At 35.6% G+C, this 16545-nt stretch overlaps 2 non-coding genes across 2 annotated transcripts; one reads left to right on the top strand and one right to left on the bottom strand.

Moving 5' to 3' along the window:
* Window positions 1-4271: 4271 nt before the first annotated feature.
* LOC119467461 lies at window positions 4272-4487 on the bottom strand. Its single transcript, XR_005196000.1, has one exon. It is a non-coding gene; the product is annotated as a small nucleolar RNA U3 (small nucleolar RNA).
* Window positions 4488-10057: 5570 nt separating this feature from the next.
* Window positions 10058-10223, top strand: LOC119467460. The gene has a single exon (XR_005195999.1). It is a non-coding gene; the product is annotated as a U1 spliceosomal RNA (small nuclear RNA).
* The last annotated feature ends 6322 nt before the right edge of the window (window positions 10224-16545 follow it).

Below are 16545 nucleotides of genomic sequence, written 5' to 3'. Positions count from 1 at the left end.
TTGGGAAAAACCTAAAGCAGAAGTCCTAAGATTAATTGAGTTTCTGTGGTAATATAGTCAGAAAAAATTCCCAGGTGACATGCTCTGTCTGCTAGTAATTTCATTCTTTCAGTTGGACAGCCTGCCAAAAACAATGCTTGTTTAGTGACTGTATTGTGGAGTAAGGAGAAGCGAGAATTTCATGCTTTTTGTAAAATTATGAATCATAGAAGAATCGAATTGGAAGGGTGCTTAGAGATTATTTAGTCCAGTGCTTGTCATTTAATATATAAGAACTCAAAAGCCAAAATATTTTATGATAAAGTGCACAGAATAAAGACAATCAACTCAAAATCGATTAAAGACTTAAATATAAGACCTGAAAGTTGTAAAACTCATAGAAAAAAAAATAAGGGAAAAGCTTTATGACATCAGTCTATGCAGTCATTTCATGGAAATGACATCAAAAGCTCAAGCAACAAAATAAAAATAAACAAGTGGGACTACATCCAACTAAAAAGCTTCTGCACAGTGAAGGAAACAGCATAAAAAGACAACCTATGGAAAGAGAGAAATATTTGCAAACTATATATCTGATAAGTGGCTAATCTCTAAAATATATAAGAAACTGCTATGACTCAATAGCAACAACAACAAAAAAAGCCCCCCACAAAACCCTAATAACTTCATTTTAAAATGGGGTAAGGACTTGAATAGATGTTTCTTTGAAGAAGGCATGTGAAGAGTCAACAGGTATATGAAGAGATATTCAATGTCACTGATCATCAGGGAAATGTAATCACAACAACAATGAGATATCACTCCCACTTATTGACTATCCCTTACCAAAACACTTGGGACCATAAGCGTTTGGCATTTTGGGTTTTTGTTTTTCGGTTTTTTTTTTTCAAATTTTGGAATATTTATATATACATAATGATATATGTTGGGGATGAGATTAAGTCTAGACAGAAAATTCATTTATGTTTCATATCCACCTTATACACTTTATACCATCGCCTGAAGGTAATTTTATATAATATTTTAAATAGTTTTGTGCATGAAATGAAGATTTGACTGCAATCTACCACATAAAGTCAGGTGTAGAATTTTCCACTAGTGGTGTCATGTCAGTGTTCAAAAAGTTTCAGATTTTGGAGCATTTCAGATTTGATATTTGTGTTAGGGATACACACTGTATTTTTTTTTAAGGCAGTAAGCATTGGATGGCTGTGGAGAAATTGGAGCCCTTCTGTACTGTTGGCAGGAATGCAACATGGCGCAGCCACTATGAAAATCAATATGGAGTTCCCTCAAAAAATTAGAAATAGAATTACCATATGATCCGGCAACCCCACTTCTGAGTATTTATCCAAAAAATTTGAATCAGAATCTTAAAGAGAGATTAGCACTCCAATATTCATTGTAGCACTATTCACAAAAAACAAAATAAATGAAAACCTAAATGCTCATTTACAAATTAATGGAATTTTATATGTATATATACAATGGAACATTGTCCAGCCTTAAAAAGAAAGAAATTCTGCCATATGTGACAATATGAATGAACCTACAAGACACTATGCCAAGCAAAATAAGCCAGTCACTGAAGGGAAAATACTATATTATTTCATTTACATGAGATATCAAAACTATTCAAACCAATGGAAACAAAGAATAGAATTGTGGTTTCCAGGGGCTAGGAAGAGAGGGAATTGAGGAGTTGCTGATAGGTGTAAAATTAATTATGCAAAATTAATAAGTTTTAGAGAGCCACTGTAAAACATTGTGATTACAGATGACCATGCTGTATTATACAGTTTAAAATCTGATAAAAGGGTAAATCTCATGGTAAGTGTTCTTTAAAAAGTTTATTTTTAAAACTTAAAAGGAAAGGATGATCAAAGAGGTCAAACTTTTAGAGTTAATTCATTAGAAACATCTATGTTATTTGAATATTCTCTTTTATGAAATATCTATAAAAGATTCTAACCATTAATTGGATTGCCTTTTCCTTAGTGTTTTGTGAGAATGATTTATGTATTCTGTATATGAGTCATTTGAAAATATATGAATTAAAATTTTAAAAATAGACTAGATGTATTTACATTGAGTTGTATGTACAATTCTTATTCCCTTCCATACAAATATTTTTTAAAATTTGTTTTAATGAGATTCATAATTTAAGTACTAATCTATTAATTTAATGTTTTAATTCTAAACTTACTTGGATACTTATTGCCTGGGTGTATATCACTGCTGTCAGTGCTAACATAGATATCCATGTTGCTGATGAGTGAGAAATAATCTATAGTCATCTGATGAAGATTATTATTATTTTTTTTTTATTTTATTTTTTTTTTTTGAGACGGAGTTTCGCTCTTGTTGCCCAGGCTGGAGTGCAATGGCGCGATCTCGGCTCACCGCAACCTCCGCCTCCCGGGTTCAGGCAATTCTCCTGCCTCAGCCTCCTGAGTAGCTGGGACTATAGACACGCGCCACCATGCCCAGCTAATTTTTTGTATTTTTAGTAGAGACAGGGTTTCACCATGTTGACCAGGATGGTCTCGATCTCTTGACCTTGTGATCCACCCGCCTCGGCCTCCCAAAGTGCTGGGATTACAGGCTTGAGCCACCGCGCCCGGCGAAGATTATTATTATTAATTTTTTTTTTTGAGATGGAGTTTTGCTCTTGTTGCCCAGGCTAGAGTGCAATGACACAATCTCAGTTTACTTCAACCTCCGCCTCCCAGGTTCAAGTGATTCTCCTGCCTCAGCCTCCCAAATAGCTGGGATTACAGCCATGCACCAACCAGCAAGCCCAGCTAATTTTTTTGTATTTAGTAGAGACGGGGTTTCACCATGTTGGCCAGGCTGGTCTCAAGCTCCTGACCTCAGGTGATCCACCCATTTTGGCCTCCCAAAGTGCTGGGATTACAGGCACACCCGGCCTGATGAAGATTATTTTATGTAGCAAGTATTTGGTCATTGTATATAAAGTCATATTAATCTTGCATAATGGAAACACACCTGATTTTATTATTTTGTATCTAGCAATAAGGCAAAAAGTTACCATTGAGATGAAATTTCAGATATTCTAAAAATGTTCAGTGGACACTGCTTCTTTATCAGATAAATCAGAAATAGCCTCAGTTGCATGTTTTCGAGGCCTCTGTTTATGTCCCATCTCAACCATTTTCATTTATACTGCCAAAAGATTGCAAATACTCATGGATGACCCATGTAGTTGAGCAATAGAAGCATCAGCACAAGTGGTAGGCACATGATGTTTCCTTTTGCCATTTTACCCCTTGCACTTTTGCAATTCTCCTTCTCACAAGGGAGCTCCCCAATCTGGATCTTCCATTCCATGAGCCACTTCATGCTCTTAATCTTGTTGTTTTCTCATCTTTCTGTGAGGATTTACCCTTCCCATGCCTCCCTGTTCCAGGAATGTCATCTAATTTGATGAAGAATCTCAGGGAACATGCTAGGGATAGACGGGTTTAAATGTGATCTATAAGAATGCCAATGTATTGAATTTTTCTGAGAAAAAAAAATTGTGGCTAAATAAAATTGGGAAATGTTATATACCCTATCAGTCTCTTGGAAACTCAAAATGTACATTAGCATACTTAGAGGTTCTAAGAAGTCCAACAGTTAAGAATCTGGTTTCCCTTTGTTTAACACCATGTTTCTCACACTTATTTGAACTTTATTTTCAAGGCACTTGGAACACTAATCTTACAGAGAACACACTTTCTGGTTGTTTGTTTGTTTGTCTGGTGTTTCATGCTTGTTGCCCAGGCTGGAGTGCAATGGCACCATCTTGGCTCACTGCAATCTCCCCCTCCCCAGTCCAAGCGATTCTTCTGCCTCAGCCTCCCAAGTAGCTGGAATTACAGATATCCACCACCAAGCCTGGCTAAGTTTTTGTGTTTTCAGTAGAGACAGGGTTTCGCCAAGTTGGCCAGGTTGGTCTCGAACTCCTGACCTCAGGTAATCCACTGCCTTGGCTTCCCAAAGTGCTGGGATTATAGGCATGAGCCACCACACCTGGCCAAGAACACCCTCTGTATTTGAACACACACTATATCAGAAAATGTTAAGGACATCATATGTCGTATAGCATGTTTGCATTTTACAGAGACTATAGACAACGTTCTAACTTAGCATCACTTTCATAGAGAAGAGCAATTATTTTTATTCCTCTTTCGTTGTTATCCCTTTGTTGTGCCATCCACAAATTTTTTCTTTCTTTCTTTCTTTCTTTTTCTTTTTTTTATATGGGAACCACACAGACTGAGTCGTCTCCCTTTTTTCTCTGGGAAGAAAAGAAAAATAATCATAAATGGCAAATAGCAGTTACAGCAAAGCAACATCAACAGCTGGCTTCACATTTAGGAAAGAATGCTGTTCTTCTTCCTCATGTTTCCTGGTGCTGCAACGTGTTCAGAGAAACTTCCCTAGTAATGAACTATAGAAATGAACCTTGAAAATATAGTCTTCACAATTTCTTATATGATTATTATTGTACCTGGATCACTTTCCTTTCGCCTAAACTCCATCCTTTAGAATTTCCTTTAGTGAGGGTCTACTGGTTATCTGAAAATGCCACTATTTCAAACTAATCATCAGAAAATGGGCATATTTCAATGGGTATGGAATTCTAGGTTACCAGTTATTTCCATTCAGCTCTTTGAAAACTATGATCCTATGTCTTCTGATTTCCATTGTAGCTCTTGAGAAGTCAACTATTATTTTAACTGTGACTGTTTATAAAATCTCTTTTCCTTTAATGTTTAACAGTTTCACTGTGATTTGGCCTACTGTAGATTTATTTGTATACATATTTTATGTACCATACTTAGGTGTCACTGCATTCAAGAATCTGTAGATTAATATTTTTTAGTTGTTTCTAGAGAATACACAGCTATGTAAGAGGTATTCTTTATTTCCCTGGTTCTTAGAAATTACCTGAGACTCTTGTATACCTAAAAGTGTGTGTGTGTGGGGGGGGGGGGGGGGGGGGGGGGGAGGGGGGTGGGGGTGGTCCGTGATTACTCGTGGCTAAAGAGAATTGGTCTTTTGATTCTCCGAGGAAGTTATGGAGTAGAACTTCTTGAAAAGTCTCCATTGTCAATAAATAGCCAACCATAGGAAGATAGGCAATTAATGTCACCCCTGAATTATTAAGTTCAGGATTCCCATGTTAAAGCCAAAAGTACTCTCATGGTAAGAATTGTCCTACTGTAGATGTGGAGGAGTTTGGTACCTGTTTGGTACCTGTAAGGGGACTGTTCTCATACTCACAAAATTCTTAATAGGAAGTTGCCAATTCCACTTATTTTAAGAGCTTATCAGGCAGCTGGGTTTTAGTAGGAATTAGCTTCTAGATTCTCTCAGAAACTTTCATCAAGCTCTGCTGGAATTCATCCAGTTTCTCGATTTCTTAAATGTTATTTGGTGGTACTAAGCTTTTTAATGTTAAAGCAAAAGAAACCTGAAAAATAAGCTAACATTTTGGGGATTATAGCTGCTCTCAACTTCATGCCCTGCTTAGATCACCTCTCCTGGGCAGATATCTCTAGGCGACAAGGTAGTCAGTTATAGTGCTATCCAAACTCCGCCTTCAAGACTGTTTTCAGAGGCACTAATTGGATGCCTTCCAGAAAGTTATGGCCCACTAGAGATCATCATTGAATATAGTAGTACCTAAAAGTCAAGGGAATGAAAAAGTGACCCCTGAAAATCTAAATGTTAGAAAGAATTTTGAGTAAACAGCTGTAAGGTAGAATAGAACTTTGTGAGGAGAGAATAAAATTACATTATCTGAGTATGCCAGCCACATCTTTTTTGAAACAGATGGTACCAAGGTAAAAAGAAAAATTATATGAAGAAAACATTAACTATAAGCAAAGATTGCATTTTAATACTTTCTATTAGGTGATCAGAATTGGCATTTATTCAACACACTTTGATATACTTTTAAAATATGTGCCAGGCACTGTTCACTCTCTGAAATTATTTGTAATACACCCCTGAAAGGTATTTGCACTGAGTGTGAGGTATATTTCACTACTGCAATGGCTCAATTTAATTTATAAAGAGAATACATTAGAATAAATATTAGGAAATCATCAAATAAAAATCTAAAAGTATTTCCTAGAATAGAAGGCTGTCAATCCATTGATTGAGAGGACCTATTAATCGTATAGTACAACAACAAAAGAAAGTTAAAAAAACCCACACCCAGGCAAATTATTATAAAATTTAGAACTCTGGAGACAAAGAGAAGTTTCCAAAGAAAAACATAAATAGGTTACACGCACATACAAAGAATAAAGAATTAGAATAACTTCTGACTTCTCAATAATAATACTAGAAACTAGAGGGCAATGCTCAAGATTCTGAGACTTATGATTTCAATCTAAAATGCCATATGCAATCCAATTATCAATTGAGATATATTTTTTCACACTAAAAGCTTCAAGTATTTTATCTCTCATATGGCCTCTCCTAGGAAGCTACTGGAGAATGTACTCTACCTAAACTAGAAAAAAAAAAATAAAGTAGTATATAAAAAGCAATTGATTCAATGTGAGAAAGCAAGCGAGAGAGAGAGAGAGAAAGGAAATTCCATTAATGATGACCAACTGAAGTTCCAGGATGTCTGTGTTAGTCCATTTTTGCATTGCTATAAAGAAATACCTGACACTGGGTAATTCATAAAGAAAAGAGGTTTAATTGGCTTGTGGTTCTGCAGGCTATATAGAAAGCTTAGCAGCATCTGCTTCTGGGGAGGCCTCATGAAGCTTCCAATCCTGGCAGAAGGCAAAAGGGGAGCAGGCGTTTCACATGGTGGAAGCCAAAGCAAGAGAGAGAGAGTTGTTTGGGGGACGTGCTACACACTTCTAAACAACCATCTTTCATGAGAACTCACTCACAATGGAGAGATCAGCACCGAGACATGGAGGATCTGCCCTCATGACCCAAACACCTCCTGCCAGGCCTTACCTTCAACATTGGGAATTACAATTCAATATGAGATCTGAGCAGGGACAAATATCCAAACTTTATAATCAGAGCTAAAGTACAATAAGTCCAGACTAGACTGTAAGATGAAAGGGTCCAGAAAACCAAGGAATCTACAAATTACTAGACTGGTTTAAGAATGTTGGAGATCATGAAAAAACTTAGGCATGTATATTTTTTGAATAGAAAAAAATAACAATTATTAAGTCAGAGGAAAAAAATGCTATATATGAAAGCAAATGTAACAAGGAGTGCTGCTGTGGTCTGAATGTGTGTGTGTCACCCCAAATTTATGTGTTGTGTGGTGCCCTTACGAATGGGATTAGTACTCTAATAGAGGCTGAAGAGACCATAGCCCTTGTCTTCCAACCAGGTGAGGACAGAACTAGAAGACGTCATCTAGGAGCCAGAAAGCAGGCCTTCACCATACACCCAATCTGCCAGATCCTTGATCTTGGGCTTCCTAGACTTCAGAACTATGAGAAATAAATTTCTTTTATTTATAAGCCACCACATCTATGATATTTTGTTATAGCAGTCCAAATGGACTAAAACAATTACTATGGTTTTTCTTTCAGCTACCATTTTAGCAAAAATCTGAACTCATTCATCCAGAGTTGGCAATGTCCTTTGACCCTAAAGTTAATAGCAACCATAAAATTGTCCAAACTTGGAAGCTTTCAAGAGTGAAAAGTAGGTGCTATTACTAGTTAAGGTAGAACAACAGGCATAACTTAGGTCTATCTTCAGCAAACTAGTTAAGGTGAAACAACAGGCGTAATTTAGATCTATCATAAGCAAACTGAGACATATGGCTATCCTAGCTGTTGTGAAACTACTACTGTCTACCTGGTGGCAGTTTACCTTTAATTGAAGTCAAAGAATTCAGGAGAAAATAAACTTCTGATCTTGGAAGCTCCCTCCTAAAACATGATTTTTAAAATCACAATCTACTTCTGAAGTGGGAGTCGGATGTTTTATTTTCAGGTATTTGGGCATACATAGCTTACTATGTAAAAACAAGAAAATAATTTTGATTTTTTTCAAAATAAATTTGAAAAAAAATTTCAATAATTTGAAAAAGAATTTGAAAATTACATTCTAGGAATAGACATTTTAAAAATGTACAATCATTATTTCATAAATTACTGATATTAGCAAACACAGATTCTAAGAGAGTTTCCCAATAAGACTTGAAATGTGTAAATCCTATTAAAGCTCATCTTAGAGCTTTAACAACTTGACTTCATTAACTAATGTGTAACTATTATCTTCCTGCATTTTTGTCAATCCTTTTCCAGTCTTTAGCTAGGCTTATTCATTAATTACATTAATTATATAGAGGACCTCCTCCAGCCCCAATATATACTCAAAATCCCTATCATGTATGTGCTATATTTAAAAACATATAACTGAATTATTATCAGAAGGGCCAAAATCCAAATATTCTCTACCTTAAAAACCTGACCAAAACTCTGTGACAAGCCTTCGATTTTGAGGGCTAGGAGTTTTTCTTTTTATTTTTCCAAGCAGCATTGTGAATATATTCATAAGTATTTGAATTGTGATTTCTTGACAAGGAATCAAGACATTGCTGCTGTTCTTGTCATTTGAAGATTTCCCCATCTAGTATAACATGAACAGAGAAGGGACTATTAGGCTAATCTTCACATTTCCACTTCATAAGTTCACATGTGACCATTCTGATGTGCTTTATAGTATACTATCAAGATACAGTAAAGAAGATTCACAGCTTCTAACGCTATCAAGGTTTTGTAATGTCTATTAGTTATGAGTGAATTTGCCCAGATGAATAAACATAACTATTAAAACCACATACATAGCACCACTAATAAAAAAGACTTGCCTAACTTAAATAGTCACATTATTAGAAAATTATTTACCTCACAAGAAGCTTTTTTTCTTGTTTAAAACCTATTAGTCTTCTATTTCTTGCTTTTAAAACATCTATTTTTTATTTTACTTTTCATTATTTTTATGAAATGAATATTAACCAGATTTTGGACTCTTATTTTTTAGAAGAGTATGTAATGACTTGAGCTTTTTAATAGTATTGTCATCTATGGAAACCCATGAACATTGCTTTAACTGGTGGTTATAAAACTGATGAAATTTCAAACATTCATCCACACTCCTGAGTAATTCTGGGAATTGTCCTTCCAAAAAAATTTTATACTTCTAGATTGAAATGAAAGAAAAAGTATATGGGTGATTCTGTAAACTTTTCCTATCCATGTACATATCTAGCCAAGCATACCATCCCAAATCGTTAAGCCATTAACATCTTGGAGAAGGATGGACAAGCTTGAAGGGAAGCTATTTAGGAGTAGAGAGTATCAATAAAATAAGTTATTTCAACCAAAATTCAAATAGATATGGAGGTTACATTTTGAAATGAGTTGGTTTTTCACTATTGAAGTGGGAGTTTGTGTTTGTGTGTGCTGTGACTCTGATATGTGGTGGAAGGTTTCTAAGAACTAATTTTTGTTTCTGAGTTCTAATTCTAGTTGAGTCTGAGATCACCACAGGTAGTGTCACTATTTTGACCAATTGTACAATTTATTTACATAATCCCCAAAAGGCCTATGCCCACATAGGTACACATGAGTGCTAATCAATGTAGCATGTGGGTAAAAACCCTGTTTTGTCTTTTGTAAGTTTGAACTGTTTTCTGTCCCCTAAAGAGAAACCCCTAAAAACAAATGATGAATTCTTTTTTTTTTTTTTTTTGAGACAGAGTTTCGCTTTTGTTACCCAGGCTGGAGTGCAATGGCGCGATCTCGGCTCACCGCAACCTCCGCCTACTGGGTTCAGGCAATTCTCCTGCCTCAGCCTCCTGAGTAGCTGGGATTACAGGCACGCGCCACCATGCCCAGCTCATTTTTTGTAGTTTTAGTAGAGACGGGGTTTCACCATGTTGACCAGGATGATCTCGATCTCTTGACCTTGTGATCCACCCGCCTCGGCCTTCCAAAGTGCTGGGATTACAGGCGTGAGCCACCGCGCCTGGCCCAAATGATGAATTCTTATTTGGTAAGGGTAGTGTCATGATCATGAAAGTGGTTTTCCCAGGGCCAAGGCTCATCTATTGCACTCCAGATGTGCCGATCCCCTGAGATTTCACCAAATGTGGGAAACTTGATTGCATAATTTATGGTGGTGATGAACTGTGTTTGCTCTTTCTCCAGTTCTAAAAACAAAACAAAACAAACGGCCTTTTGTTTCCTGGTGACTGAAATCTGTTAACATTTGATTAATGTCCATTTTAAAAATGGCTATATTCAAACTCAACATTATAAAACTGGGATTATATGGGCAAAGCCTTAATCATATGAAGAGAAAATCAGCTAGAGATATCTATCCATTTGGGTACTTGAACATGTCAAAAGAAACTTGAAATTTTAGCTAACTTTTGTAAACCTATGAGGCTTACACACCAATTAGCATCCAAGGAGACATAAAATTATTAAGGTTTACAAGATGCTCTTTCCAAAATGAAAAGCCCTTTCAAGGGCATTTTAAGGGAATTCCTTCCCTGGACAACGGCCATTCTGCCTTGGCAAGGGAATTTGTGAGGTGCCTGAGTTGTAGTAACAGCATAGGATCAAGAGGCAGGCAGCTCTTCTAAAGGCTCTGCAGAACAGTCTCCTGAAGCAGTCAATCAACCATCAACCAACTGGCCTTCCTAGGGCTGCTATCCTGTGTCAGGATCTAATAGTTTAAAAATGAGTGAAAATTTGGAAGTTAGAAATTGAATAGTTTTTATAATAACTCAAAGGTCAGCCTTCGCAAGATTACTTAGAGTTAGCCCATCCATTTTCCCACTGGCACATTTCATGAAAACAAATAAACAAATATAAATGGCTTATACATATTAAAGGTAACTTTGCTTCAAGACCCTTTTCCAGAACACACATCATTCAGTGATTAGTCACACCGTAATGTTACCAATTAAAAACATAAAAATGGAGGAAAGATTAGATTAAGGTCCTAAACCTTGAATGATTACAGTGACCTATACACTGCTGCATAGTTTTTTAAATTAATTTTTTAAAACAGTAAAAAACTTGAATATGTGTTAATATGGCATCTCTCTCTCTCTCTCTCTCTCTCTCTCTTTAAATAACAAACCTGGGTATGTTAATCAAAGCTGAACTTTGCTGGAGCTGTAAACATGAGGTGTTTTTTTGTTTTTTGTTTGTTTGTTTTTTAGTTAGCTCAGCACTGGATTTTGGATAAGATTTCTAGAATCCATCAGAAACATCCTGCTGGGTCATTCTTCCAAATAATGCTTACTGGAGTGCACACCATGGTCAGGTTTCAGAAAACGGACTCAACAATCACAGAACTCCTGAAATCTTTTGGAAGCCTCTGTAATTTTTTGCCTGTAATAGGGCTTAATAATTATTTCATGTATTTATTTTTTCACTCTTGAAAATGTAGTATTTGTTGGTCAGTGGTTAGATACCAAGAAATTATGTTCAGCCAAAGTGGCCAATGTAATAAAGGTTTAGAATTGAAAAGTTTTTCTACTCTGTATATATGTTTTTAATCTGCTAAATAAACCTTAATTTTAGTGTGCACATTTATTTCTCAGAGGTGGACACTAATCATATAGTGCCTTTTAACAGTGTTGGTTTAGTCTATACAGAAAATCAAAACTAGCAGCCCCTTGAGTAATTTTGCTACTGAAATGCCAAGTGTTCTGTCTAGGTCCTGCTGCTTGCTGCAAAGAAAGCCAATCACTGAGACCATGAGTATTGCCAAGGAAGAAAGCTTTAATTGGGTGGGGCTGCTGAGGTGATAAGAGATTAGTCTCAAATCCATCTCCCTGAATGACTAAAATCACAGATTTATACAGCAGTGAAGAAATGTAAGTACATGCAGGAAAGCAGGAATTAGGGAGGGATGAGGAAGAGGAATTAGTCAACAAGAAATAGGTAGTCAGCTGGCAATCATCATGGGTTAGGGGTCTGGCATCTCATTGTCCAGATGTGGTGATTCGGTGAATTTCAGTTCCTTGATACTATCTGGGAGGGCTGATGGTTGGTTTCCTGAGAAAGGAACTCAGATAAGACCAATGTAACTTTCTCAAGTTTTAAGAATGTGAGGGCAATTTCTATGTTTGTTCAAAAGAAACCATAAACATCAGTTCTATGAGAATATTGGGCCAGTTTCAATTTTAGTCCAAATTCAAGTTAGTCAAGATAAAACAAATAATCTGGCAAATCAATAGCTGCTTCAAGAATCAATCATTTTGTTGATTTCTTTTTTTTTTTCTTTTTGCCTTGCCACCTACACAGATACTTTTAGATGGTATGGTCAAAATGCAGCTTTTTGGGGGACAAGGGGCATAGGTAAAGCAGTGCTATAATACAAGCCTATGATAACCTTAAAGTTCAGAAAAAGAATTATGATGAGGCAGTACTCAAATTGTCATTAATAATTCATTAATAACTAGTTTCTAGGTACTTTGCTATGCTTTATTAATTTTTTAAAAATTTCCTCTTTACATTAATCCTATGAAGTTGATAGTTATATTACAGATGTGGAAATTGAGGTTTAGCTATCCTAAATAAATTTACTATGGCTGGTAAGGGTTGGAACCAAGGCTGAAGTCTAGACAGTCAGATTCTAGAAACTTCTCTCTTTTTTAGGCACCATCCATAATGGTTAAGAGCTCTAGAGCCAGACTGACCGGGTTTGAATTCCCTAATTTCAACTGTTTCATTTACTAGTCGTGTGACCATAAGTAAGTGTGTTAAGTCTCTGTGCCTCAATTTCTATACCTGTAAAATGAAATAATAATAATGCTGATCTCATCAGGTTGTTAAGAAGAATTAGTGAGTTAAATGAGTAAATATGTAAAGTGTTTAATGTAATGCTTGACACAAAGAAAGTACTAAATAAATGGTAGCTATTGTTAGTATTTTTACTATGTCATACAGTTGACTGCCATCAATAATGAGAAGCTATTTTTTTTCTAAACAGAGTAACTCATTAAAAAAAAAAAAAATACTGCCTGCAAGCAAATGAATGGCACCAACAAAGTAAAACTAAAATCTCCTTGCAAATTTCATATAACAGTACTTTTCCATGAGCATTTTTAAATATCAGAATTTATCAGAATATCTAGCATATTATTTCCCTACCTTTTATAAGCCATGACCCTTTGATAGATATTTAAAATTTTTAAATTGCCTTTAATGTTATTTGTAATTTCAAGATATATTAAATATAAAGACTGAAAAGGAATGTGGAAAAGAGTGGCTTTATTTTTGAATTGCAAACACTTTCCACATATTCTTCCAACATTTCAGAAACACTGATTTAACAAACAGGACAATGAGTGCTGAGTAAACTTAGGCAAGTTATATAGTCCCAGTCACCTGATATAAAACAGTAATAAAGATACAGGTTTTATCTCCTCACCAGATGGGCTGGGAATCAAATAAAACAGTAGATATGAAGGCCCTTTCTGTTCCAGAGAGCCTAATCCAAAAAAGAGATGATTATTGTTCATGGCAGAAGCCTTGTCATCTTGTTGTTAGCAGCTCATTCATCTTTTGATAAAATAATCTAGATGTATTTTATTGTTCTCAAAGTCAAACAAATACAAACCTTTTCTAGTATTTGCTAGTAAGTAATATTTCAACTTCAGAAAGGACAACTCTATGAAGAAAATCAACCATCGACCATTAATGAACACTAATGTTCCTTTTCTGAATGCTTTCTGATCCAAGTCCACTCAACCAATTTATAATATCATGATATGACCATTTCTAAGCATACCAAGTGCAGATACTGTCCTCAAAAATCATGATATTGTGGGGAAAATATACTGTGAATTGCCGCATTTAATCTAAAGTGATATACTCATCTTAGTGCACTTTTATGATAATGACTAGATTGAATTAGAGACTCATTCAGAATGAATATATTCCTGGTCACTCATTGTGAAAAGATTGGTTAATATATGATGTTCATTATTTGTGCAATTTCCTCTTATTGCTATATTTGAATGCAAATGACTTAGTTTTTCCTTCAATTTAAATGAATTCTCTATTACAAAAAAAGATTCAAATGTAAAACTATAAAACAAAGTTTGTGACCTGCTTTTATTAAAACTGATCCTAAAACATTAAGAGAAAACCACTGGCAGATTAGTCTAATTTTCATATTCTCACTGAAATTTTAGCAAGTTTTAGGCAAAATAGACATTATTTTATTTCATCTAAACTTGTTTTTTCCTCAATAGTGATAATTGCTAGAAGTAGAAATCATAAGGTAAGACTTAATTTTAGAGGAATGGGGTCAGGGTGGCTGAGTTGGGAGGGAAACGAAATAAAAGGAAGGGGTACAATGAAAAGAAATTGGATGAGGAAGGAAAAGAAGGAGTTCTGGTAAAGTTTGTCGTTGCAGAAATGTAGAAAAGTGGGATGTAAGTCACACACACCCCCCCCCCATAAAGAACTTGAACTTCATTCTTGTGGGTTTACTCCTCCTTCTTACCACCATTCCAAGTCCTTACCACATACACATTTCAAACCACGTCTGTCCCTTTAATGTTAGCTGTCATTTAGTTTAAAGCACAGATCAAATTTTGATTGAAAACAAATTACTGCATTGCATCATTTGTATATGGAGTATTTTTAATGCTTTGCCAGAATGAAAGCAGGCTGAAATTCTCGTGTCTTTCTTTGTCGTGTTTCCCATTACAGTGTTAGATTTAACTGCTTCAATTGATGTTTATCTGTCAATACAAATTCCAATAAGCTGTGAGAATACTGCAGAAATAATCTCAAATTAAAAGCAAAAGAACAAAAACAAAAAGTCATGCCAGATTTTTTTTTTAATTTTTAATTATCTCTAGAAAAGAGTAATGATAAACAAATTAATATTTTAAAGATTTAGGAAGAATGCCTAAATCACTAATTCAAGCTCTTCTAAAACCTTTTTAGCAACTTCCATTAATGGTAAATACTTAAGGTATAGTAGACCTTCAAGAAATCTCAGATATGATCTATTCTAATCCCCTCATTTTATAGATGAAAACACGGAAAGCACTTCTAGTGGCAGATCTGGGAGCAGGGCCTATGTATCTTGTCGTCAGTCCTCTGGGTATTTCCACTCTTCTTTGCTATCCATTTATAGCTTAATCACAACTGTATTTTCACCAAAGCAGGCCCACCAATTGCCAACAATTGGCTATCTCTTTTTAAAAAATGCATCTTACTACACTGCTTAAACACAACCCAGCAACATTTAGATGTAGACTTAGACTTTTCACTATATCAGAATTGCCTTCTTCCTAATTATTCTTCCTGAAGTTTTAGCTGTAGTTGCATCTTAAAGCTTTGCTATTTTTCAAAGTAGAAATTTAGTAAATGATGGAAAAGTTTTGTTTATATTTGCCTTCTTGGTATTTTTATCATCTCAAGATAGTTCATAAATTATAGTCTGTACCATGAATATAAAGAAAAAGGAAATTTAGCTAAGAAAAAATGATTTGCAGAAAAGTGTACTTGAAGACTTTTTAGATTATGAAATCATTTTATACCCATTATTTGATTTATGGCACATAATTTTTAAGGAATTAGCCACCCTCCAAAGCACAGTGATTCCTGTGCAATTCAAAATGTCAAAATACATACACATGTAGAAAAACTTATTTACAAAAGTGGAAAACTTCCTTGAGTATTTGTTGGAATCTTCTGTTTTTTAAAAAATAAGCTTGGGATTACTTATATTCTAATCAATGCATATACTGGTCATCTCAGCCCTCATTTCAGTGTCTCACGACATAGACATATAGTGTCCTCATACCTATTTTTCACTATCTGACATGGAACATGCTCCTTTTCCCATCAACGTGAATTATGTATGCGTTCCATTCTTTAGACACCTATTAGGTGATTAACTGGCAGATCTGTAAATTAGTTTTTTGCGTATACTGTATTTCATCTATTTTAAGATACACATTGTTTTTCTACGTGCTAATGTCTCTGAAATGGGGCTGCATCCTAAAATTCTATGGCATCTTTCATCAATTAAGTATGACTTGTAGGCTGGGCACGGTGGCTCACACCTGTAATCCCAGCACTTTGGGAGGCCGAGGCGGGTGGATCACGAGGTCAAGAGATCGAGACCATCCTGGTCAACACGGTGAAACCCCGTCTCTACTAAAACTACAAAAAATTAGCTGGGCATGGTGGCGCGTGCCTGTAATCCCAGCTACTCAGGAGGCTGAGGCAGGAGAATTGCCCGAACCCAGGAGGCGGAGGTTGCGGTGAGCCGAGATCGCGCCATTGCACTCCAGCCTGGGTAACAAGAGCGAAACTCCGTCCCAAAAAAAAAAAAAAAAAAAAAAAAAGTATGACTTGTTATTTTCTACAGTGAAATTTGATCACTGTTGTTTACATGGTCATCACAGCAATGTGTTATATGCTTTCTGTGTACTATACTATGTGCATTGAGTTGAAAATGTCTCCAGAAACACTATAATGTGAA

The sequence above is a fragment of the Cebus imitator genome, unplaced genomic scaffold (assembly GCF_001604975.1).
Source record: "Cebus imitator isolate Cc_AM_T3 unplaced genomic scaffold, Cebus_imitator-1.0 Scaffold292, whole genome shotgun sequence".
In the NCBI taxonomy this organism is placed as follows: domain Eukaryota; kingdom Metazoa; phylum Chordata; class Mammalia; order Primates; family Cebidae; genus Cebus; species Cebus imitator.
The sequence above is the reverse complement of the archived record's forward strand: the minus strand, read 5'-3'. Positions and strand labels throughout refer to the sequence as shown.